Consider the following 26201-nt stretch of genomic DNA (forward strand, 5'->3'; position numbering starts at 1 on the left):
TTTAAAATGATGTCTTCCTTTTCAGGGCCGTTGGAGAAATGACTCCGGGATGCAGATTTAGCAGGTAAGGGCTTTTCTTCTCCTATTCTCTTCCTTTCTCCCCTTGCAGGTGTTCCAGGGTGCTGGCAGGCGTGGCTGAAGTCAGGATGCAGGAGCTGACACGGTGAGCGTCCAGCTGCTAGGTGCAGAACAACGCGAAGCACGTGTGGCTGTTCGGGTGGGGTTTAAATAGCCTTGGAAGAAGTTCCTGGTATGTATCCTTCCACCAATCAGGTATGTATCCTTCCCCGACCACACCCGGGTGGTGAAGTAGTCCTACAGGTAAAGTAGTCCCATTCAGGCCTCAAGAGGGCCTGGATGAACCAGCAAGGTCTGCATCAGGTAAGTGTGCACCCAAGCACTTAAACACATATCCTCTTCTATGAGCCTAGCGCTTGGCGCCAGGACTGGGGTCCGCTATGAGCCTGGTGCCTAAGGCGCCAGGACTGAGTCCAAAGGGCCCCGACTTGGGCCCGCTGAGACTTCCCTGGGGAAAATGATATCTGCGTCTGGGGTTGCTGGGCCCGGCCTGGCTCCTTGGAGGTAGGCATCATGACAGTTTTTGCCAGCTCAGGGGCAGGCAGACTGGCGGGAGGAAGGAGTTGGTGGGCTGTATTGCCGGCGGGTAGGACAGATGTTGGCTGTGTGGGGCTCTATATCGCAGGGAGGCTCTGTGTGTTGTAGTATATGCCAGCTCAGGGGCGGGCGAGCTGGCGGTAGGAACGATCTGGGTGGGCTGTGTTGCCGGAAGGTCAGACACATGTTGGCTGTGTGTGGTTCTGGATTGCGGGGAGGCGCTGTGGGTTGTAGTTTATGCCAGTTCAGGTGCGGGCAAGCTGACGGGGGGAAGGACGGGGGTGGGCAGGGTTGCTGGCAGGTAGACAGATGTTGGCTGCGTATGGCTCTGGATCGCAGGGAGGCTCCGCGTACTGTAGTTTATGCCAGCTTAGGGGCGGGCGAGCTGGCTGGACGAAGGAGCTGGTGGGCTGGGTTGCCGGCGGGTGGAACATATGTTGGCTGCGTGGCGGTCTGGATCGCGGGGAGGCTCCGTGTGTTGTAGTTTATGCCAGCTTAGGGGCGGGCGAGCTGGCTGGATGAAGGAGCTGGTGGGCTGGGTTGCCGGCGGGTGGAACATATGTTGGCTGCGTGGCGGTCTGGATCGCGGGGAGGCTCCGTGTGTTGTAGTTTATGCCAGCTCAGGGGCGGGTGAGCTGGTGGGAGAAGGGAGCTGGTGCGCTGGGTTGCCGGCCGGTAGGACAAATGTTGGCTGTGAAGGGCTCTGGATAGTGGGAGGCTCTGCATGTTGTAGTTCATGCCAGCTCAGGGACGGGCGAGCTGGCGGGAAGATGGAACTGGGTGGGCTGCGTTGCCGGAAGGTCAGACACATGTTGGCTGTGTGTGGTTCTGGATTGCGGGGAGGCGCTGTGGGTTGTAGTTTATGCCAGCTCAGGGGAGGGCAAGTTGGTGAGAGGCTCGCTGGTGGGCTGGGTTGCTGGTGGTTAGGACAGATGTTGGCTGTGTGAGGCTCTCGATCATGGGGAGGCTCTGCGTCTTGTAGTTTATGCCAGTTCAGGGGTGGACAAGCTGGCGAGAGGAAGGAGCTGGTGGGCTGGGTTGACAGTGGGTAGGACAGATGTTGACTGTGTGGAGCTCTGGATCACGGGGAGGCTCCGTGTGTTGTAGTTTATGGCAGCTCAGGGGCGGGCGAGCTGGTGGGAGGATGGAACTGGGTGGGCTGGGTTGCGGGAAGGTCAGACACATGTTGGCTGTGTGGGGCTCTGGATTGCGGGGAGGCGCTGTGTGTTGTAGTTTATGCCAGTCAGGGGCGGCAAGCTGGCGAGAGGCTCGATGGTGGGCTGGGTTGCCGGCGGGTAGGACAGATGTCGGCTGTGTAGGGCTCTGGATCGCAGGGAGGATCTGTGTGTTGTAGTATTTGGCAGCTCAGGGGCAGGCAGGCTGGTGGGAGGAAGGAACTGGTGGGCTGGGTTGCCAGCTGTTAGGACAGATGTTGGCTGAGTGGCACTCTGGATTGCGCGGAGGCTCAGCGTGTTTAAGTTTATGCCAGCTCAGGGGCGGGCAAGCTGGCGGGAGGAAGGAGCTGGTGGGTTGGGTTGCCAGCGGGTAGCACAGATGTTGGCTGCGTGGCGCTCTGGATCACGGGGAGGCTCAGCGTGTTTAAGTTTATGCCAGCTCAGGGGCGGGCAAGCTGGCGGAAGGAAGGAGCTGGTGGGCTGTGTTGCCGGCGGATAGGACAGATGTTGGCTGTGTGGGGCTCTATATCGCGGGGAGGCTCTGTGTGTTGTTGTATTTGCCAGCTCAGGGGCGGGCGAGCTAGCGGGAGGAAGGATCTGGGTGGGCTGGGTTGCCGGTGGGTCGGACAGATGTTGGCTGTCTGGGTCTCTGGATTGCGGGGAGGCTCTGTGTGTTGTAGTGTATGCCAGTTCAGGGGCTGACAAGCTGGCGAGAGGCTCGCTGGTTGGCTGGTTGCCGGCGGGTAGGACAGATGTTGGCTGTGTGGGGCTCTGGATAGTGGGAGGCTCTGTGTGTTGTAGTTTATCCCAGCTCAGGGGCAGGCAGACTGACGGGGGGAAGGAGCTGGTGGGCAGGGTTGCCGGCAGGTAGGACAGATGTTGGCTGCGTAGGGCTCTGGATCGCGGGGAGGCTCTGAGTGTTGTAGTTTATGCCAGTTCAGGGGAGGGCAAGCTGGGGAGAGGCTCACTGGTGGGCTGGGTTGCTGGTGGGTAGGACAGATGTTGGCTGTGTGGGGCTCTGGATTGTGGGAGGCTCCGCATGCAGATTCGGGCAGGCCGGCGAGAGGAAGGTGCTGGTGGGCTGGGTTGATGGTGGTTAGGACAGATGTTGGCTGTGTGGAGCTCTGGATCACAGGAAGGCTCAGCGTGTTGTAGTTTATGCCAGCTCAGGGGCAGGTAGGCTGGTGGGCGGAAGGAGCTGGTGGGCTGGGTTGCCGGCGGGTAGGACAGATGTTAGCTTTGTGGGGCTCTGGATCGCGGGGAGGCTCTGTGTGTTGTAGTTTTTTCCAGCTCAGGGGCAGTCAGGCTGACGGGAGGAAGGAGCTGGTGGGCTGGGTTGCCGGCGGGTAGGACAGATGTCGGCTGTGTGGGGATCTGGATCACAGGGAGGCTCTGTTTGTTGTAGTATATGCCGGCTCAGGGGCCGGCGAGCTGGCAGGAGGAAGGAGTTGTGTGCGCTGGGTTCCCGGCAGGTCGGACAGATGTTGGCTGTGTGGGGCTCTGGATCACGGGAAGGCTCTGTGTGTTGTAGTTTATGCCAGCTCAGGGGAAGGCAGGCTGGTGGGAGGAAGGAACTGGTGGGCTGGGTTGCCGCCGGGTAGGACAGATGTTGGCTGTGTGGGGGCTATGAATCGGGGGGAGGCTGCGCGTGTTGTAGTTTATGTCAGCTCAGGGGCGGCCGAGCTGGCGGGAGGAAGGAGCTGGTGGGCTGTGTTGCCGGCGGGTAGGACAGATGTTGGCTGTGTGGGACTCTATATCGCGGGGAGGGTCTGTGTGTTGTAGTATATGCCAGCTCAGGGGCGGGCGAGCTAGTGGGAGGAAGGAACTGGGTGGGCTGGGTTGCCGGCGGGTAGGACAGATGTTGGCTGTGTGGGGCTCTGGATAGTGGGAGGCTCTGTGTGTTGTAGTTTATGCCAGCTCAGGGGAAGGCAGACTGACGGGGGGAAGGAGCTGGTGGGCAGGGATGCCTGCAGGTAGGACAAATGTTGGCTGCGTAGGGCTCTGGATCGCGGGGAGGCTCTGAGTGTTGTAGTTTATGCCAGCTCAGGGGAGGGCAAGCTGGTGAGAGGCTTGCTGGTGGGCTGGGTTGCTGGTGGGTAGGACAGATGTTGGCTGTGTGGGGCTCTGGATTGTGGGAGGCTCCGCATGCAGGGTCGGGCAGGCTGGCGAGAGGAAGGTGCTGGTGGGTTGGGTTGACGGTGGGTAGGACAGATGTTGGCTGTGTGGAGCTCTGGATCAGGGGGAGGCTCCGTGTACTGAAGTTTATGCCAGCTCAGGGGCAGGCAGGCTGGTGGGAGGAAGGAGCTGGTGGGCTGGTTTGCTGGCGGATAGGACAGATTTTGGCTGTGTGTGGCTCTGGATCACAGGAAGGCTCAGCGTGTTGTAGTTTATGCCAGCTCAGGGGCAGGTAGGCTGGTGGGCGGAAGGAGCTGGTGGGCTGGGTTGCCGGTGGGTAGGACAGATGTTAGCTTTGTGGGGCTCTGGATCGCGGGGAGGCTCTGTGTGTTGTAGTTTATGCCAGCTCAGGGGCAGGCAGGCTGTTGGGAGGAAGGAGCTGGTGGGCTAGGTTGCCGGTGGGTAGGACATATGTTGGCTGTGTGGTTCTCTGGATCGCGGGGAGGCTCTGTGTGTTGTAGTATATGCCAGCTCAGGGGCCGGCGAGCTGGCAGGAGGAAGGAGTTGTGTGGGCTGCGTTGCCGGCGGGTCGGACAGATGTTAGCTGTGTGGGGCTCTGGATCACGGGGAGTCTCTGTGTGTTGTAGTTTATGCCAGCTCAAGGGCGGGCGAGCTGGCGGGAGGAAGGAGTTGTGTGGGCTGGGTTGGCGGCGGGTAGGACAGATGTCGGCTGTGTGGGGCTCTGGATAGTGGCAGGCTTCGCATGATGTAGTTTATGCCAGTTCAGGGGCGGGCAGGCTGGCGAGGGAAGGAGCTGGTTGGCTGGGTTGCCGGTGGGTAGGACAGATGTTGGCTGTGTGGTGCTCTGCATCACGGGGAGGTTCTGCGTGTTGTAGTTTATGCCAGCTCAGGGGAAGGCAGGCTGGTGGGGGGAGGAGCTGGTGGGCTGGGTTGCCGGCAGGTAGGACAGATGTTGGCTGTGTGGGGCTCCGGATCATGGGGAGGCTCTGCGTGTTGTAGTTTATGCCAGCTCAGGGGCGGGCAGACTGGCGGGAGGAAGGAGCTTGTGGGCTGGGTTGCCGGCGGGTAGAACAGATGTTGGCTGCGTGGCGATCTGGATAGCGGGGAGGCTCTGTGTGTACTAGTTTTTGCCAGCTCAGGGGCAGGTGAGCTGGTGGGAGGAGGGAGCTGGTGGGTTGGGTGGCCGGCGGGTAGGACAGATGTTGGCTGTGTGGGGCTCTGGATAGTGGCAGGCTTCGCATGATGTAGTTTATGCCAGTTCAGGGGCGGGCAGGCTGGCGAGGGAAGGAGCTGGTTGGCTGGGTTGCCGGTGGGTAGGACAGATGTTGGCTGTGTGGTGCTCTGCATCACGGGGAGGTTCTGCGTGTTGTAGTTTATGCCAGCTCAGGGGAAGGCAGGCTGGTGGGAGGAAGGAGCTGGTGGGCTGGGTTGCCAGCAGGTAGGACAGATGTTGGCTGTGTGGGGCTCCGGATCATGGGGAGGCTCTGCGTGTTGTAGTTTATGCCAGCTCAGGGGCAGGCAGGCTGGCGGGAGGAAGCAGCTAGGTGTGTGAGTGGAGATTGAGGATGCGCATGTGAGGCGCAACACTTTCACAGAGTGAGAGAGTGGTGGTGGGCTTACCCTGCAGTTGTAGTGGTCGTAGCCAGGGGTGGGAGATGGGGCTGGAGGGGTGTAGCGGGAGCCTGATAGGGTGCATCGATTGCCTGTAGGCGTCCTGGTGGCCGATGCGGCATCCACGGCTAGACAGGGCCAGACAGGGGATCTGTTTAAGGGCCTTGATCGTGGGCCTTTGCAGGGGGCTAGTATATCCATCGAGATTTGGCAGTAAAGTGTAAGTGATGCAGTGCTGTCACTTTGCAGCAGTTCTTCCCTGCACTAATGCACTCGTAATGAGGCCCACATCTATTCTATCAGTTCAAATGTTGGTAACATGTTGCCGCGTGGTAGTCCAGCATTACAGCACAGTTGTGCTGTTTGGAGTGCAAGCTTGCATCGTCTTTGGGATGGATCTGCACTGGGTCAGGGATACCCCAAGATCTTCTTCCTCCAACTAACCTTCTAGTAGGACAAGTGGCTCCTACCACAGAACACCCCCAATGTTCCCGCCAGGACGCTTTGGATTTTCCTCTGCTGATGTAACTGCAATGGATGACTACATTCCTGGATAATCTTCAGAGCCGCCATACAGTCTACTCCAGAGGCCAATAGTACACACTAGATAACTGTTAGGGAGAATCCTCAAAATGTGCTAATTTCTCTTACCTTTTGAGACCCCCAGCAACTTTGCTGGATTTCTAGGATTTGATTTTTTACCTGGGAAGAGTGTGAGCCTTTTTTTCCCACTCTTACATGTATTTTGTGTGTGGTTTACTTTTGTGTTCTTTGGTTATGGAGTTTTAAAACAACTCCATAGGCATCATCTTTTTCTGTGTGTCACACAGCACCTTTAGACAAGGATCCCACTATGACCATTAAACGGAATTTAGAGGTTCTGCTTGAAAGAGCTGAAGAACTTGAATGTATCAATGAACATACTCTCAAGTTTCTAAATAACCAACACCCTAGGATTCCGAATTTCTACACTATACCGAAAATACATAAGGATTTGCACCAACCCCCAGGAAGACCAATAGTGGCGGGCATGAACAGTATTCACCAACCATTAGGTATCTATGTGGATTTTTTCCTTCAACCTTTGATTCAAAGTACTGACACATACATCCGTGATACCACACACTTTTTACAGAAATTGAAGGCTACTCATTTTCAACAAGGTCACCTGCTATTCACCATCGATGTCAAAAGACTGTATACGTCCATACCTCATGATTTAGGAATGGAATCAGTGGAATGGATGCCTTTGAGAGCACCTGAGATTCGAGCCAGGAAGGAATTTATACTTACACTTCTCCAATTTATAGCAGAGAACTCTTATTTTCAGTACAAAGATCAGTTCTTTTTGACGATTTCCGGTACATCCTATGCTAATTGTTTCATGCATAAATATGAAATGGATCACGTACTGGGCAAAGTGGAATGGAGGAAGAACATCCAGTTATGGGTGCGATACATTGACGAAATTTTCGGAATCTGGTCAGGAACTGAGGCAGAATTCAACAACCACCTTAATAACATAGACAGTAGGATTCAATTCACCAAAGAAATGTCCAGCACTACGATTCATTTTTTGGATGTACAAGTGGAAATAGGAGAAGAGGGTTACAACACCACTTTATTTCGTAAACCTATAGACAGGAATAATCTGTTACACCGTTTGAGTTTTCACCAACCTAGTTTGATCATCAATTTACCATATAGCCAGCTACTTCGTGTGAAGAGAATTGTGAGTGATCCGAATGATTATATACTCAAACAGACTGAGATGAGTGATACGTTTCTGGCAAGAGGGTACGGAAGAGATGAGTTAAACTCAACTATTCAGAGGATTAATGCACTAGATTAATTAATTAATTAATTAATTAACATCAGCCACTACGAAAGAAAAGGGAGAACTGAAATCACTGGTGTATGTTTCAAAGTTTTCGATACAAAGCCATAGAATCAAAAACACAATCAAGAAACATTGGGGTATTTTCAAAAGTGACACCAGGGTACAATATCTGTTGCAGGAGTTGCCGGTTTTTTGAGACTGTGTACAGTGTCAGCATAGCTGCACATCCTAGATGAGACCATGTGCAGTGTCAGCGTGGCTGCACATCCTAAATGAGACTTTTTGCAGTGTCAGCGCTGTGCAGCCATGCTGACACTGCACATGGTCTCATTTAGGATGTGCAGCCAGACGCTGACACTGCACACAGTCTCATTTAGGATGTGCAGCCAGATGCTGACACTGCACACAGTCTCATTTAGGATGTGCAGCCGCACTGACACTGCACACAGTCTCATTTAGGATGTGCAGCCGCACTGACACTGCACACAGTCTCATTTAGGATGTACAGCCACGCTGACACTGCACATGGTCACATTTAGGATGTGTAGACGCGCTGACACTGCAAAAAGTCTCATTTAGGATGTGCAGCCATGCTGACACTGCACATGGTCTCATTTAGGATGTGCAGCCACACTGACACTGCACACAGTCTCATTTAGGATGTGCAGCCATGCTGACACTGCACATGGTCTCATTTAGGATGTGCAGCCAGATGCTGACACTGCACACAGTCTCATTTAGGATGTGCAGCCAGACTAACACTGCACACAGTCTCATTTAGGATGTACAGCCACGCTGGCTGACAATGCACATGGTCTCATTTAGGATGTGTAGCTGCGCTGACACTGCAAAAATTCTCATTTAGGATGTGCAGCCACGCTGACACTGCACATGGTCTCATTTAGGATATGCAGCCACGCTGACACTGCACATGGTGTCATTTAGGATGTGCAGCCATGCTGACACTGCACACAGTCTCATTTAGGATGTGCAGCCACGCTGACACTGCACATGGTCTCATTTAGGATGTGCAGCCAGATGCTGACGATGTGCAGCCAGACGCTGACACGGCACACAGTCTTGTTTAGGATGTGCAGCCAGATGCTGACACTGCACACAGTCTCATTTAGGATGTGCAGCCATGCTGACACTGCACATGGTCTCATTTAGGATGTGTAGCAGCGCTGACACTGTAAAAAGTCTCATTTAGGATGTGCAGCCACGCTGACACTGCACATGGTCTCAGTTAGGATGTGCAGCCATGCTGACACTGCACATGGTCTCATTTAGGATGTGCAGCCGTGCTGACACTGCACACAGTCTCATTTAGGATGTGCAGCCATGCTGACAATGCACATGGTCTCATTTAGGATGTGCAGCCAGATGCTGACATTGCACACAGTCTCATTTAGGATGTGCACCCGCACTGACACTGCACACAGTCTCATTTAGGATGTGCAGCCACGCTGACACTGCACATGGTCTTATTTAGTGTGTGCAGCCATGCTGACACTGCACATGGTCTCATTTAGGATTGCAGCCGTGCTGACACTGCACACAGTCTCATTTAGGATGTGCAGCCATGCTGACACTGCACATGGTCTCATTTAGGATGTGCAGCCAGATGCTGAGACTGCACACAGTCTCATTTAGGATGTGCAGCCGCACTGACACTGCACACAGTCTCATTTAGGATGTTCAGCCACGCTGACACTGCACACAGTCTCATTTAGGATGTGCAGCTGCACTGACACTGCAAAAAGGCTCATTTAGGATGTGCAGCCACGCTGACACTGCAAATGGTCTCATTTAGGATGTGTAGCAGTGCTGACACTGCAAAAAGTCTCATTTAGGATGTGCAGCCACGCTGACACTGCACATGGTCTCATCTAGGATGTGCAGCCACGCTGACACTGCACACAGTCTCATTTAGGATGTGCAGCCACACTGACACTGCACATGGTCTCATTTAGGATGTGCAGCCGCACTGACACTGCACACAGTCTCATTTAGGATGTGCAGCCATGCTGACTCTGCACACAGCCTCGTTTAGAATGTGCAGCCAGATGCTGACACTGCACACAGTCTCATTTAGGATGTGCAGCCGCACTGACACTGCACACAGTCTCATTTAGGATGTGCAGCCACGCTGACACTGTACATGGTCGCATTTAGGATGTGTAGCTGCGCTGACACTGCAAAAAGTCTAATTTAGGATGTGCAGCCACGCTGACACTGCACATGGTCTCATTTAGGATATGCAGCCACGCTGACACTGCACACAGTCTCATTTAGGATGTGCAGCCACGCTGACACTGCATATGGTCTCATTTAGGATGTGCAGCCACGCTGACAGTGCAGATGGTCTCATTTAGGATGTGCAGCCACGCTGACACTGCACACAGTCTCATTTAGGATGTGCAGCCACACTGACACTGCACATGGTCTCATTTAGGATGTGCAGCCAGACGCTGACACTGCACATGGTCTCATTTAGGATGTGCAGCCACACTGACACTGCACAGTGTCATTTAGGATGTGCAGCCATGCTGACACTGCACATGGTCTCATTTAGGATGTGCAGCCACGATGACACTGCACATGGTCTCATTTAGGATGTGCAGCCAGGCGCTGACGATGTGCAGCCAGACGCTGACACTGCACACAGTCCTGTTTAGGATGTGCAGCCAGATGCTGACACTGCACACAGTCTCATTTAGGATGTGCAGCCACACTGACACTGCACACAGTCTCATTTAGGATGTGCAGCCATGCTGACACTGCACATGGTCTCATTTAGGATGTGTAGCCGCGCTGACACTGTAAAAAGTCTCATTTAGGATGTGCAGCCACACTGACACTGCACATGGTCTCAGTTAGGATGTGCAGCCATGCTGACACTGCACATGGTCTCATTTAGGATGTTCAGCCGTGCTGACACTGCACACAGTCTCATTTAGGATGTGCAGCCGCACTGACACTGCAAAAAGGCTCATTTAGAATGTGCAGCCAGACGCTGACGATGTGCAGCCAGATGCTGACACTGCACACAGTCTTGTTTAGGATGTGCAGCCAGATGCTGACACTGCACACAGTCTCATTTAGGATGTGCAGCCACACTGACACTGCACACAGTCTCATTTAGGATGTGCAGCCATGCTGACACTGCACATGGTCTCATTTAGGATGTGTAGCCGCGCTGACACTGTAAAAAGTCTCATTTAGGATGTGCAGCCACGCTGACACTGCACATGGTCTCAGTTAGGATGTGCAGCCATGCTGACACTGCACATGGTCTCATTTAGGATGTGTAGCCGCGCTGACACTGTAAAAAGTCTCATTTAGGATGTGCAGCCACGCTGACACTGCACATGGTCTCAGTTAGGATGTGCAGCCATGCTGACACTGCACATGGTCTCATTTAGGATGTGCAGCCGTGCTGACACTGCACACAGTCTCATTTAGGATGTGCAGCCGCACTGACACTGCAAAAAGGCTCATTTAGGATGTGCAGCCACACTGACACTGCACATGGTCTCATTTAGGATGTGTAGCAGCGCTGACACTGCAAAAAGTCTCATTTAGGATGTGCAGCCACGCTGACACTGCACATGGTCTCATCTAGGATGTGCAGCTACGCTGACACTGCACACAGTCTCATTTAGGATGTGCAGCCATGCTGACACTGCACATGGTCTCATTTAGGATGTGCAGCCAGACGCTGACACTGCACACAGTCTCGTTTAGGATGTGCAGCCACACTGACACTGCACACAGTTTCATTTAGGATGTGCAGCCACGCTGACTCTGCACACAGTCTCGTTTAGGATGTGCAGCCAGATGCTGACACTGCACACAGTCTCATTTAGGATGTGCAGCCACACTGACACTGCACACAGTCTCATTTAGGATGTGCAGCCATGCTGACACTGCACATGGTCACATTTAGGATGTGTAGACGCGCTGACACTGCAAAAAGTCTCATTTAGGATGTGCAGCCATGCTGACACTGCACATGGTCTCATTTAGGATGTGCAGCCACACTGACACTGCACACAGTCTCATTTAGGATGTGCAGCCATGCTGACACTGCACATGGTCTCATTTAGGATGTGCAGCCAGATGCTGACACTGCACACAGTCTCATTTAGGATGTGCAGCCACACTAACACTGCACACAGTCTCATTTAGGATGTACAGCCACGCTGGCTGACACTGCACATGGTCTCATTTAGGATGTGTAGCCGTGCTGACACTGCAAAAATTCTCATTTAGGATGTGCAGCCACGCTGACACTGCACATGGACTCATTTAGGATATGCAGCCACGCTGACACTGCACATGGTGTCATTTAGGATGTGCAGCCATGCTGACACTGCACACAGTCTCATTTAGGATGTGCAGCCACGCTGACACTGCACATGGTCTCATTTAGGATGTGCAGCCAGATGCTGACGATGTGCAGCCAGACGCTGACACTGCACACAGTCTTGTTTAGGATGTGCAGCCAGATGCTGACACTGCACACAGTCTCATTTAGGATGTGCAGCCACACTGACACTGCACACAGTCTCATTTAGGATGTGCAGCCATGCTGACACTGCACATGGTCTCATTTAGGATGTGTAGCAGCGCTGACACTGTAAAAAGTCTCATTTAGGATGTGCAGCCACGCTGACACTGCACATGGTCTCAGTTAGGATGTGCAGCCATGCTGAAACTGCACATGGTCTCATTTAGGATGTGCAGCCGTGCTGACACTGCACACAGTCTCATTTAGGATGTGCAGCCACGCTGACAATGCACATGGTCTCATTTAGGATGGGCAGCCAGATGCTGACATTGCACACAGTCTCATTTAGGATGCGCACCCGCACTGACACTGCACACAGTCTCATTTAGGATGTGCAGCCACGCTGACACTGCACATGGTCTTATTTAGTGTGTGCAGCCATGCTGACACTGCACATGGTCTCATTTAGGATGTGCAGCCGTGCTGACACTTCACACAGTCTCATTTAGGATGTGCAGCCATGCTGACACTGCAGACAGTCTCATTTAGGATGTGCAGCCACACTGACACTGCACACAGTCTCATTTAGGATGTGCAGCCATGCTGACACTGCACATGGTCTCATTTAGGATGTGCAGCCAGATGCTGACGATGTGCAGCCAGACGCTGACACTGCACACAGTCTTGTTTAGGATGTGCAGCCAGATGCTGACACTGCACACAGTCTCATTTAGGATGTGCAGCCACGCTGACACTGCACACAGTCTCATTTAGGATGTGCAGCCACACTGACACTGCAGACAATCTCATTTAGGATGTGCAGCCACACTGACACTGCACACAGTCTCATTTAGGATGTGCAGCCACACTGACACTGCACACAATCTCATTTAGGATGTGCAGCCACACTGACACTGCACACAGTGTCATTTAGGATGTGCAGCCACGCTGACAGTGCACACGGTCTCATTTAGGAAGTGCAGCCACAATGACACTGCACACAGTCTTGTTTAGGATGTGCAGCCACACTGACACTGCACACAGTCTCATTTAGGATGTGCAGCCACGCTGACAGTGCACATGGTCTCATTTAGGAAGTGCAGCCACGCTGACACTGCACATGGTCTCATTTAGGATGTGCAGCCACGCTGACAGTGCACATGGTCTCATTTAGGAAGTGCAGCCACGCTGACACTGCACATGGTCTCATTTAGGATGTGCAGCCACGCTGACAGTGCACATGGTCTCATTTAGGAAGTGCAGCCACACTGACACTGCACACAGTCTCGTTTAGGATGTGCAGCCACACTGACACTGCACACAATCTCATTTAGGATGTGCAGCCACACTGACACTGCACACAGTCTCATTTAGGATGTGCAGCCACGCTGACACTGCACATGGTCTCAGTTAGGATGTGCAGCCATGCTGAAACTGCACATGGTCTCATTTAGGATGTGCAGCCGTGCTGACACTGCACACAGTCTCATTTAGGATGTGCAGCCACGCTGACAATGCACATGGTCTCATTTAGGATGGGCAGCCAGATGCTGACATTGCACACAGTCTCATTTAGGATGCGCACCCGCACTGACACTGCACACAGTCTCATTTATGATGTGCAGCCACGCTGACACTGCACATGGTCTTATTTAGTGTGTGCAGCCATGCTGACACTGCACATGGTCTCATTTAGGATGTGCAGCTGTGCTGACACTGCACACAGTCTCATTTAGGATGTGCAGCCATGCTGACACTGCACACAGTCTCATTTAGGATGTGCAGCCACACTGACACTGCACACAGTCTCATTTAGGATGTGCAGCCATGCTGACACTGCACATGGTCTCATTTAGGATGTGCAGCCAGATGCTGACGATGTGCAGCCAGACGCTGACACTGCACACAGTCTTGTTTAGGATGTGCAGCCAGATGCTGACACTGCACACAGTCTCATTTAGGATGTGCAGCCACACTGACACTGCACACAGTCTCATTTAGGATGTGCAGCCACGCTGACACTGCACACAGTCTCATTTAGGATGTGCAGCCACACTGACACTGCAGACAATCTCATTTAGGATGTGCAGCCACACTGACACTGCACACAGTCTCATTTAGGATGTGCAGCCACACTGACACTGCACACAATCTCATTTAGGATGTGCAGCCACACTGACACTGCACACAGTGTCATTTAGGATGTGCAGCCACGCTGACAGTGCACACGGTCTCATTTAGGAAGTGCAGCCACAATGACACTGCACACAGTCTCGTTTAGGATGTGCAGCCACACTGACACTGCACACAGTCTCATTTAGGATGTGCAGCCACGCTGACAGTGCACATGGTCTCATTTAGGAAGTGCAGCCACGCTGACACTGCACATGGTCTCATTTAGGATGTGCAGCCACGCTGACAGTGCACATGGTCTCATTTAGGAAGTGCAGCCACACTGACACTGCACATGGTCTCATTTAGGATGTGCAGCCACGCTGACAGTGCACATGGTCTCATTTAGGAAGTGCAGCCACACTGACACTGCACACAGTCTCGTTTAGGATGTGCAGCCACACTGACACTGCACACAATCTCATTTAGGATGTGCAGCCACACTGACACTGCACACAGTCTCATTTAGGATGTGCAGCCACGCTGACAGTGCACACGGTCTCATTTAGGAAGTGCAGCCACAATGACACTGCACACGGTCTCATTTAGGATGTGCAGCCACACTGACACTGCACACAGTCTCATTTAGGATGTGCAGCCACAATGACACTGCACACGGTCTCATTTAGGATGTGCAGCCACACTGACACTGCACACAGTCTCATTTAGGATGTGCAGCCACACTGACAGTGCACATGGTCTCATTTAGGAAGTGCAGCCGCGCTGACACTGCACATGGTCTCATTTAGGATGTGCAGCCACGCTGACAGTGCACATGGTCTCATTTAGGAAGTGCAGCCATGCTGACACTGCACACAGTCTCGTTTAGGATGTGCAGGCAGATGCTGACACTCAGAGCCGGTCTTAGGGGGGGGGGCGAGCCGGGTGACCGCCCGGGGCGCCACGCCCCCCCGGGCGCCTTTTGCCCCTGCCACGCCAGCTCGGGGAATCTTTCAAGGGCTCCCCCGAGCTGGCGTTTTGGGACAAGGCGCAGTAGGCGGCCTTTTACTGTAAAAGGTGCCCATGGCGGTGGGTGCATTTTAATGCGCCCCTCCGCCGTGGACACTTTTCACAAGAAAAGGCGCCATTAGCCCCCCACCACGCCTGCTCCGGGGGTCTTTCAAGCGCTCCCCTGAGCTGGCTTGGTGGCAGAAGGTGTGGCAGGCGCCTCATTGTCATTGAATGAATGGGGTGCTAACGGCACTTATTTAACCTCCTCGCAGGAGCAAGGAGGTTAAAAAAAAAGAAAAAAAAAAGTTGCCCATGCTGGCCCCACCCCCTTTCGCCCCGCACCCTGTTAACCAGGGGGGCGCGGTGGGCGAGTGGGGGGCGCCAGTTCGCCCAGGGCGCTGATGCCCTTAAGGCCGGCCCTGCTGACACTGCACACAGTTTCGCCAGGGAATGCACGGTGAGGAGTGCGTCGGTCTTGGTGTACAAGGGGTTAAGCTGGGAACTTATAAAAGGTTACAAGGGGATTGGGAACACCAGCAGGCACTGAGCTCGAAGGTGGGTGGGCTGAGTGAGAAGTGGCCTAATAAAAGCAGGGAGGGGCTCGTGGCTGGCAATAGTGTTTGTGGGGATAGGTTTGCGTGCTAGGATTCCTCTATTGTCCCCTAGTCATTATGTTTTATAGAGAGAGAATGTCCGGCGCTCCCATGGGGGAAAGTTACTGGTTAACATTGGCAAGGTAATGTGGGGGCGGGGAAAGTAAAAAGGTGCGTGAAGGGCACAGACCTGCGTTTTGCATTGGTACCAGTCATGATGCGACAGCAGTATCTGAAGGCATCTCGAAGGTTGTCTGCATGACGAGGCCCAGATAAGAATGGGCGCCGAGTCTTATGAAAAAGACTCTGCTCAATGAAGAACAGGATCGGTGAGAGGCAGGTCTGGGAAGCCCCCTGCCCCCCTGCCCCCGCGGGTCTGGAGCATGGAGCGGGGCTGCGGCAATACATTCTAGTGGGGCGCAGGGGCTGCAGAAGGTACAGCCATATGCGCTCTATTCGGTGGGGTAGGAATGAAGCAGACAGCTTAAATTGCCCAAAGTGTTGCTCACGTTTGGGGGCAGGTAGGGCACTAGGTTTAATGAAAGATGGTATGGTACGTTGTGCAGAGGTGCTTAGGTTGTGGTACATAGCATGCTCTATACCGCGGGTTCATTAGCACCCAATTGTGGCGTCCATTTTGGCGCGCAACGCGAGGGAGCTGCCCAAGTGGCAACCGATGTTCTGTAAACGGATGGGGAGAGCATGGATTCCACGCTTTTACGCTTTGTAACGGTGACGTTTTGTTTGCATCTGTATTTATTCGAGAGTGGTCGGAACGTAGGGGTGCCGTCCGCTTCAGTGATGCCAGTTTTGGGGAATGCGGCCTTGACAATTAGGCGGGAGGAACCAAGCGGGCCCCACGTTACTGAAATGGCAGTAGGGGCAGTAGGTGTCATAGTATGGGGTCGGAACAAAGCAGGTGCCGCCCCGCACTTTTCAGCGATGCAGAATAGAGTGAATACATGTGCCCGTGCCACGCCGTTGGCCCAGCAAAAGATAACGGCCATGTAATTAGGGAGAAGGGTCGCAGCATTTCAACAGCTCTCATAGTTGGAATGGAAACTAAGAATATGCGAGGAGGAGGTATTTAGAGCGCGCCCATACACAAGTGTTCACAGGTACGGCATGGAAGTAGGAGGACCTGCAAGAATGGGGCTAGTAGTGGGTGCGTGCGCCTCCCGGTTAAAAGTGGTGCAGAGGGCGTGTGTCAGTGGTCGCGGCCCTTTGATCAATATATACAGGGTGAATGGACACTCTTTTGAAATGTGAGAATATTGGGGATGCATGAACTGGTTCAGAAACTCTGGCAAAGGCAGAAGTCGGGGGTCGAGGCTTGGCACACAGGGATATCAGTGGGTTCTGGTAGGGGAGCTCTGTGTATCAGATTTCTGTGGTTGTCGGAAATGTTAGTATCAGAACCTGGGCTAGATGTTTAATTGCGATGGAATTTATGCGGTGGCCACAATAAACAGGCTTTTTCTCTGGAAGGTCATCTAAGATAGGAGCCCAAATGCATTGCTTCCAGGGGTGGCCTAATAGTGTTCAATGGTTGGGGAATCATGTTATGGGGCATTTGTTTTCGGTGTACTACAGGAAGGGCTTTTGTCAAGGAGGGGGGGAGGCTGAAGCCGCCAAGCGGTGGCATGCGATTTGTGCTAGAACCTTGCTTGGGGTCTGCCTTTGGTTTTTGTTTGAGGGTCTCACAGCTAGCTAATGCCTGGTGGTATGTTTATTGGGAATGATCAGCACATATGGAGGCATTTGCACAGAGTCACTTTGGTTTGATTGAGGTTTCCTCGATGATCTGGGATTTCATGTCTCCGAGCGCACTCTTGTCTTTGAAACCATGTACTAGGTAGTCGGAGCCCAGGTGATGTACAGGAAAGCAGAAATGATAGGCAGGGGTGCCATTGCCTGGGCAGATTTGGGCATGGAGGTAAACCGGTTTAGACACCAGCCTGCAGCTCATTGCAGATTAATCAGAGAACGCCAAGAAATAAATAAATAAATAATATCCCTAGATGTCAAGCCTTTCCAATGGAAGGCAATCACATAAGTATTTTACTTCTCCTAAATTATTTTCATTATGCTTTGAAGAGGGAGCATTGTGGAATGACGCTCTAAGGAAACAAATACACATTTGGGGGCTTGCAGTACCCACAGGGTTATAATTGGGTCTCGGTTCAGTCAGCGGTGGTAGGGGCTTATCAGGAAAGAATAGTTGCCTGGGGAATATTATTGCTCAGGTGTGGTACACCCGGAGAGTCCCTTTGTCAAGGGGATACCGCTCAAAACGGGGAGCAGTTAACAGGGCTTGGTAAACCATTTTGGTAAACTAGGTTTATTTATGCGGTTTATTACTCCATTGTTTGTCAGGCGTTCATGGGAAATATATTGGTGATAGGGGCAAGGGCTGGTAGATGGCTTGGGAAAGTATGGCCGCCCGGGATTGGGGCCACGGAAGACTCCCCAGAAGGGTAATTAATACACGCAATGGTGCGCAAATCACTCCGAGATGCCATGGGTAGCTGAAGAGGTCAAAGGGAACAAGCAGTTAACAGGGCTTGCATATCATCCACTGGTTTGGTCACTACCCGCCGGCCCCCAACCACTGTGGGTTTATTACAGAAGTGGTGCAGAAGCTAGAAGGATAGAATGTAAGGGCTCTACCAGTTGAAGAGGGCCGAGGTTTCTGGAGCGACGTGCTGCACAGAGTGCACAGGTGTTGAATTAGGGACGATCTTCACGGTTGGTACGCGTAATACTGGCCGGAATGGCTACCGGGAAGTAGAGATAGTCACAGTGGGAGGCACATTCGCCATGGGTTATGAGGCGGTACAGGTTGGATGATAAGGGGTTGAAAGAGGATGAGGCTGGTCACAGGGGCATCCTTAAGTGAAGGGGAAGGTTTCAGAGGCGGAGAAGAAATTGGGCAACTGGTCATTGCCCTGAGTCAGTATTATGGGGGCATACGCTGTATATGAGTGGCCAGCAGTTATATTGGTGCAGGATGGTTCTTGCTCCTTAAAATTATGGAGCAAGTTGCTTGGGATTGGCTGGTGAATGAGGGCAGGGCTGGCAATGCCCGGGGGAAAAAGCTTTGTGGATTACAGTGACGGTGCTGGGTCACAGGCTTTCGAGGGATGCCAGCTACTAGGTAGAACTGCTTAACAGGCGTGAGCGCTCACTTTGACATCTGTGCAGAACCTGCTGAAACAGGATTGGATCCTGGCAGGGCCAAACTCAGCCTTTCAGTAATAATAATCAGCGCTCAGAAGCAGGAGGGTTCGTAGCCCTATATAAATGCTGAATTATTAGATCGCTGGGAGAGCAAAATGGCACGAAGCAGTTCAGGTTCAAGCACCGGGTCTGCTCGGAGAAACTTCTGGGTATTAAGCAGGTTATAAGTAACCCAGCACAGCATATACCTAGGGTATTCATCTACCCCCAGAAGATTAGGGTGGGGAGATGGGCCGTACATAATAAGTAGAATGGAAAGGGGGAGCCTCTCTTTGGAAAGCTGGGAGGTTGCGCGTACATATAGAAGCAAAAGCAGGGTATACCACTAGCTTCCCACCTCTACCACACACGGTACTGGGTACAACCTACTTACAAAGAATGGTGCAAACCATTAAATTCCAACAGAAGGGCCTCATGTCAAGAACAAACATATTTTAATGTTTATAGGTCAGACAATGTGTTCACATAAAACATATAAAACACTACTAAATGCAGATGTAACTTGAAGAGCAACAAAACAACACCGTGGGAATTAACTCACAGGGAGAGCTGTTTTTGAATGACCTGTAACATTTATTCATTTGAAGTAATTTTATGTTAGTAATAGTGACTTCAATTGGGTAACAGTAGGTATCCCACATAAATTCGAATAGTACCAAATACAGATATTCATCCGACATTGATTGAGACAGCGTGGTGCGTACATGACAAGACAAATGGAAGCAGGGCTGAGACAAGGGGGAAAGAATGCAGAGGTGAAATTCTAAAAAAGGACTTAAAACCCAGCTTCACCCGTCGAGAACGGCGCCCCCCCAGTTGGTAAGTCCTGCAAGGGCAGGCAGAGCAAGGTAAAGGTGGTGGGGGAGCGCTAGTCTAATAAAGGGGTAGAAGAATTTCAGTGGTTGGAGTAGGCTGAAAAAAGTTACCTCTCAGAGGGGGTAAACTAGGAGCCAGTGGTTTAAGTTCAGGGAAGGAAATGTGGTAGGGGCTGAAGGTTCTCCAGAACAGGCACAAAGTGGTCAAAAGTGAAGCCCTGGGTTGAATAGACAAAATAGCGAGTGCATTGGCCAGCATGGGGCATGGGAAATTTTACATAAAATCGGGCACAAAGTGCACTAAACTCCTGGAGAGGTGTTTCACGGAGCGGGCATGGGCTGAAAGGTGGTAAGGGCTGAAGGTTCCCCAGAACAGGCACAACGTGGTCAAAAGTGAAACCCCGGGTTGAATAGACAAAATAGCGAGTGCATTGGCCAGCATGGGGCATGGGAAATTTCACATAAAATTGGGCACAAAGTGCACTAAGCTCCTGGAGAGGGTTTCGCAGAGCGGGCATGAGCTGAAAGGTGGTAGGGGCTGAAGGTTCAGCAAAGGGGTTGGAGCTCCTAGTTTGGAAGTCAGCACAAAACTCTTGGAAAGGTAAAATGAGGAAAGGGGGGAGCCACGGTGGACGGTAACCCACTTGTGGCGTGGCGATGTTTGGGCAACCAAGCACAAGAGACAGACTCTGAATGAGCCAGGAGAAAGCCGGAAGTGTCTTCGCTCTTTTCGGACCAGCGCCTCTTGGGAGCCTAAACGGCAAGGGCGTCTGGTGGTAAAAATAAGGGCTCAGCTTCCCCCAAAGAAACGGCGCTCTCCCCACCCAAGAACACCTGCAAGGGCAGGCGAGGCACAGACACGAAGGGTTGGGAGAGTTGTGCCTACGGAGGACTTTGTGGAAAGAAAGGGGGAGGCAGGAGGTTGTTGCACACGGAGCAGTCGCCGCATCTTCAGAACTAATTTCACTAATGTGTACAGCATTTTTTGTGATGTGAAAATAAATCTGCGGCCTTTTTATGCCAAAAAAAGAAGACAAGTCTCATTCTGCACATTACTTGGGGGACAAAGAATGGGCATGTACAATGTTATCGGTGCAAAATGGACAGATGCACTGGTTATTTTATGGTGATTCCGATGAAGTACAGTGTGGGCTCTGCAAACATTCTCTTCTAAGAGTGATGTCTGTTTCCTTAAAAGCCGTCTTTCCCTTGCTGAGTGAACAAACAATAAATAATGCCTTCCCGTCAAAGGTATGCTGTCTCTTGCTTGTATGCATCAAACGATGACTAAGAACAGGTGACTATCACACATGTATAACCCGGTCAGATTAATAAAAACATCTCATTTTAGCCCACGTCAGCTGTGAGAGGCTTAACCAGTTCTTGACATCACATTGCATTCTGGCACTTATAAACCTGGCTTTATTGCCTGGAACTAAAACTTCAAGCGCTGGACAGGAATACCGAATGAAATGTGCTGAAAGCAACAACTTGATAATCTGAGCCCATAGAGGGCACAACTCAAGAGCCATATTGCTGCATATTATTAGGACAGACTGTGAATAAGCAACAGTTGCCTGGCAGCCATTGCTCTAGAGCAGTGGTCTTCAAACCTTTTAGGACTGGGCCCCCCCAAGCAAAATGTGGGCAGGCCGGGCCCCCCCGAAAATGCCAAATGGACAGTAAGTCCAGATGGCTATGAACTATCACGCGCCCTCACCACACCCTACTGCCTGTATAGTCCCTGGGCTCCCCCACCTGCTCCCGTCACAGTCTCTGGACTCCCTCACCCCACTCTTAGCCCAGTCCCTGGACTCTCCCCACCCCACCACAGTCCCTGGGCTCTCCCCACCCCACCACAATCCCTGGGCTCTCCCCACCCTGCTCCCACCAGTCCCTGGGCTCTCCCCACCCAGCTCCCACCACAATCCATGGGCTCTCCCCACCCTGCTCCCACCACAGTCCCTGGGCTCTCCCCACCCTGCTCCCACCACAATCCCTGTGCTCTCCCCACCCTGCTCCCACCACAGTCCCTAGGCTCTCCCTACCCTACTCCCACCACAGACCCTGGGATCTCTTCACTCCACCACAGTCCCTGAACTCTCCCCACCCTACTACCACCACAGACCCTGGGATCTCCCCACCCCACCACAGACCCTGGGCTCTCCATACCCTGCTCCCACCACAGACGCGGGCTCTCCCCACCCCACCACAGACCCTGGGATCTCTTCACCCCACCACAGTCCCTGGGCTCTCCCCACCCTCCTCCCACCACAGTCCCTGTGATCTCCCAACCCTGCTCCCACCACAGTACCTGGGATCCCCCCACTCTGCTCCCAGCACAGTCCCTGTGCTCTCCCCACCCCACCACAGACCCTGGGCTCTCCACACCCTGCTCCCACCACAGACCCTGGGCTCTCCCCACCCCACCACAGACCCTGGGCTCTCCACACCCTGCTCCCACCACAGTCCCTGGGCTCTCCCCACCCCACCACAGACCCTGGGATCTCTTCACCCCACCACAGACTCTGGGCTCTCCCCACCCCACTGCAGTCCCTGGCTCTCCCCACCCCACCACAGTCCCTGGGCTCTCCCCACCCCACCACAGTCCCTAGGCTCTCCCCACCCCACCACAGTCCCTGGGCTCTCCCCACCCTGCTCCCACCACAGTCCCTGGGCTCTCCCCACCATGCTCCCACCACAGTCCATGGGCTCTCCCCAGCCTGCTCCCACCTCTATCCCATGGCTCCCACCCATCCTGCTCCCACCACAGTCCCTGGGCTCCCCACCCTGCTCCCAACACAGTCCCTGTGCTCTCCCCACCCCACCACAGACCCTGGGCACTCCAAAACCTGCTCCCACCACTATCCCATGGCTCCCGCCCATCCTGCTCCCACCACAGTGTCTGGACTCCTTTATCCCACTCCGAGCCCAGTCACTGTGCACTCCTCACCCCATCCCACCACAGACCCTGGGCTCTCCAAACCCTGCTGCCACCACTATACCATGGCTCCTGCCCCTCCTGCTCCCACCACCGTCCCTGGGCTCCCCCACCCTGCTCCCTGCACAGTCCCTGGGCTCCCCCATCCTGCTCCCACCACAGTCTCTGGACTCCTTTATCCCACTCATAGCCCAGTCACTGTGCACTCCTCACCCCATCCCACCACAGACCCTGGGCTCTCCAAACCCTGCTGCCACCACTATCCCATGGCTCCTGCCCCACCTGCTCCCACCACCGTCCCTGGGCTCCCCCACCCTGCTCCCTGCACAGTCCCTCGGCTCCCCCATCCTGCTCCCACCACAGTCTCTGGACTCCTTTATCCCACTCCTAGCCCAGTCACTGTGCACTCCTCACCCCATCCCACCACAGACCGTGGGCTCTCCAAACCCTGCTCCCATCACTATCCCATGGCTCCCTCCCATCCTGCTCCCACCACAGTCCCTGGGCTCCCCCACCCTGCTCCCAGCACAGTCTCTGGACTCCTTTATTCTACTCCTAGCCCGTCCCTGTGCTCTCCCCACCCCACCCCACCAGAGTCCCTGGGCTCTCCAAACCCTGCTCCCACCACTATCCCATGTCTCCCGCCCATCCTGCTCCCACCACAGTCCCTGGGCTCCCCCACCCCGCTCCCAGCACAGTCTCTGGACTCCTTTATTCTACTCCTAGACCGTCCCTGTGCTCTCCCCACCCCACCCCACCAGAGTCCCTGGGCTCTCTAAACCCTGCTCCCGCCACTATCCCATGGCTATCACCCATCCTGCTCCCACCACAGTCCCTGGGCTCCCCGACCTGCTCCCAGCACAGTCTCTGGACTCCTTTATCCTGCTCCGAGCCCAGTCCCTGTGCTCTCCCCACCCCACCCCACACCCTGGGCTCTCCAAACCCTGCTCCCACCACTATCCCATGGCTCCCGCCCATTCTGCTCCCACCACAGTCCCTGGGCACTCTCACCCTGCTCCCAGCACAGTCCGTGGTGTGATGCTGGAAATGCATTGGAGAGACAGGGCCTCCCTGTCGTTGTCCTGTACTCCTTTTTCATTTGTGTTCTGTATTGTTTTCTCCCCAGGAATCCATGTGGGACTCCTGGCAGTGCAGCTCTTCCTGTTTTTGGTTTGGTGTAAAGACCCATGTGATACCTTTATGGCACCCGTGGGTGGGGGTGCAACCCTGTGCCCCTAGTGTATGTTTTTGGGCGTATATGTGTGGCCCACAGAGGAGGGTATGGGCTGGTGGCAGCTCCATGCTGAATTTGACAGGTGCTCTGAGTATCCTCCATTTTGGGATACCCAGGCCCTGCCATTGGAATCAGTTGATTCCTGATAGAAAACAAGGTGGCCCCTGTGGCCTCTTGCTTTCTATTGCCTGTTACCTTGTTTTCCCAAAGTCCTGGGAAGCCCTGGCTCAGTCCCTTCCCCCTGACTGGTTGTTGAGTGGAAGTTCCATATATGGTGTTGTTGTGAAGTCCAGGCCAGACTGGCTGGAGCCTTCCCAGTGACTCCATGTTGTGGGTACACCCTGTGGGTGGGACCTGGGTCAATAGAGTGTCTGACCAATATGCACTTCTTGTTGTGGATGTCTGGTTTCTGGTGTTGACACAATTACTGAGACAGCCCTGCCCGAAACAGGTATGAATGCAGTGTGTAGTGTTGAATGACTGGGTACTTGTCCCAAAACACATTCCTTGTTGTGAGTGTCTGAGAAGGAGGAGTATGGCCTGAATGCACTGTGAGCCTGATTTTCTGACTGACTGCTGAATGCCCTTCTGAGTGATTGGTTGCCTGAGTGTGACCCAGCAGAATGAATGGGAGATCAACTAGTATATCTGGGGGCCTCTCACTGTATATCTGGGGAACTCATTCAGAAGCTGAAGTTGAAACTGACGCTTAATCTCGAAATCGAGCCTGAAGAATAAGGTTGACTGCTGTCTCCCTTTTCCGAAATCCGAAAGCCGAAAGCCGTCGAGACTGATCTAAGAGAGGACCTGGTGAGGCGCCCTCTTCCTGTGCTCTGAGGGCCAATCGAGCTCCGCTAACCTTCGCCAAAATGCCCTGGAAGTCAGACCCTGAAAGGCTGCAGAACGGAGACGGGGACCGCCGAGGAGAACGAAGATCACTCACCAAGGGAACCAAGGTCAACGGGCCCTCGCTACAGATCCAAGACACAAATGTACAATCAAAAACCTAGAAAATGGGAGCAAGCGAAATGGCTAATTAAATTAACACAAGTGGAAGAAAACAACGACAAGATAACACTGAACAGAAATGCTGTGTTAAAATTGTTCAAACATATCCGAAGTCTGGATCATATTAAGACAGAAGACTTTTTAGTGGTCGAGCCCAGTCACAAAGACACCAAGGCCAGAACTCTTCTGCACATCACCTCAAAAACACTAAAAAACACCATTAGTGATAACAAAAACAAACTAGCAAACATGGGATACTAGCTAAAAGTATATCCAGTAAACTCTACGGCCATAAGACCATCAAGCAAAGAAGAAAAGAAGAGGCAGGGAACGCCTAGCAAAAATCCCAACAAACAGCATAAGGAGATAAGTGGCAGCGGCAACATGCAGATTGAAAATCTCAGAAATAGAGAGGAGGAAAACTTAAACCATCGAAAACAGGTGAAGAAAAGCCACAAAAGCCCCGTGGCGAGAGATAAGGAACGGGAGCCTCAAAGGCGAGTGGGGCACAAGCGGTCGACCATTAAAGAAAATAGTAACAACGACAGGCCGACTGAGACAAACGACACAACAAAAAGCTTCACCTTCAGGAGAACCAGTCCACAAGAGGACTTGAACCATAAACTGAGAGTGAATCCACAAAGAAAGGCGCACCAATGAAAGGGATATGGTCCTGGTTGCCAAAAGCACTGACAGAAAAAAAGCATAGATAGCAATTCGTTGGAGATGAGCAGATCTATCGAGAAAGACATTGTTTAAACCAACAAAACCAGTCGATAAAGATGTGCTCTTGGAACACGAGAGGACATTCTCATTTACAATCCTCTGGCGACATGGAACTGGGGTTATATGATCTAATATGTCTTCAGGAGACTTGGTTGACAGAACAGCTCTCAAAGAGGGGGTATGAGCTTATCCTGGCGCTGGCTAAACAAGGCCGACTAGGAAGACCGTCATCTGGGCTGTTGATTGCCTGCAAGAATGGATGCGGTATCCAATTAGAAGAAACATTGATCAGTAATTCAGCGATACTGATGGTCAAAGCATCATGGACTCACCAAGTAATCAACAAGGCAGGGTACGAAAAAACAACATTAACAATAGTTAACATCTACTGGAAACCAGCAATCATGGAAACAACAACTTTCCTGGAAAAGGTAGAGGAAGCAATTGACGAGGCTCTAGCTGGACAGCTGGCAAAATACTTCCTGATTTGCGGCGACCTAAATGCCACTTGCCCAAAATCATCAGGCGCAAAAAACATACAATTAAACAAATCCTCAGTAGAAAAGCGTGGGGAACTATGGTCACGATCGATGGACTCGAGAAACTTACATAACTTGCACAAGGCTTTCCC

Source organism: Ambystoma mexicanum, chromosome 6p (assembly GCF_040938575.1).
Source record: "Ambystoma mexicanum isolate Mex_15411 chromosome 6p, UKY_AmexF1_1, whole genome shotgun sequence".
NCBI lineage: Eukaryota > Metazoa > Chordata > Amphibia > Caudata > Ambystomatidae > Ambystoma > Ambystoma mexicanum.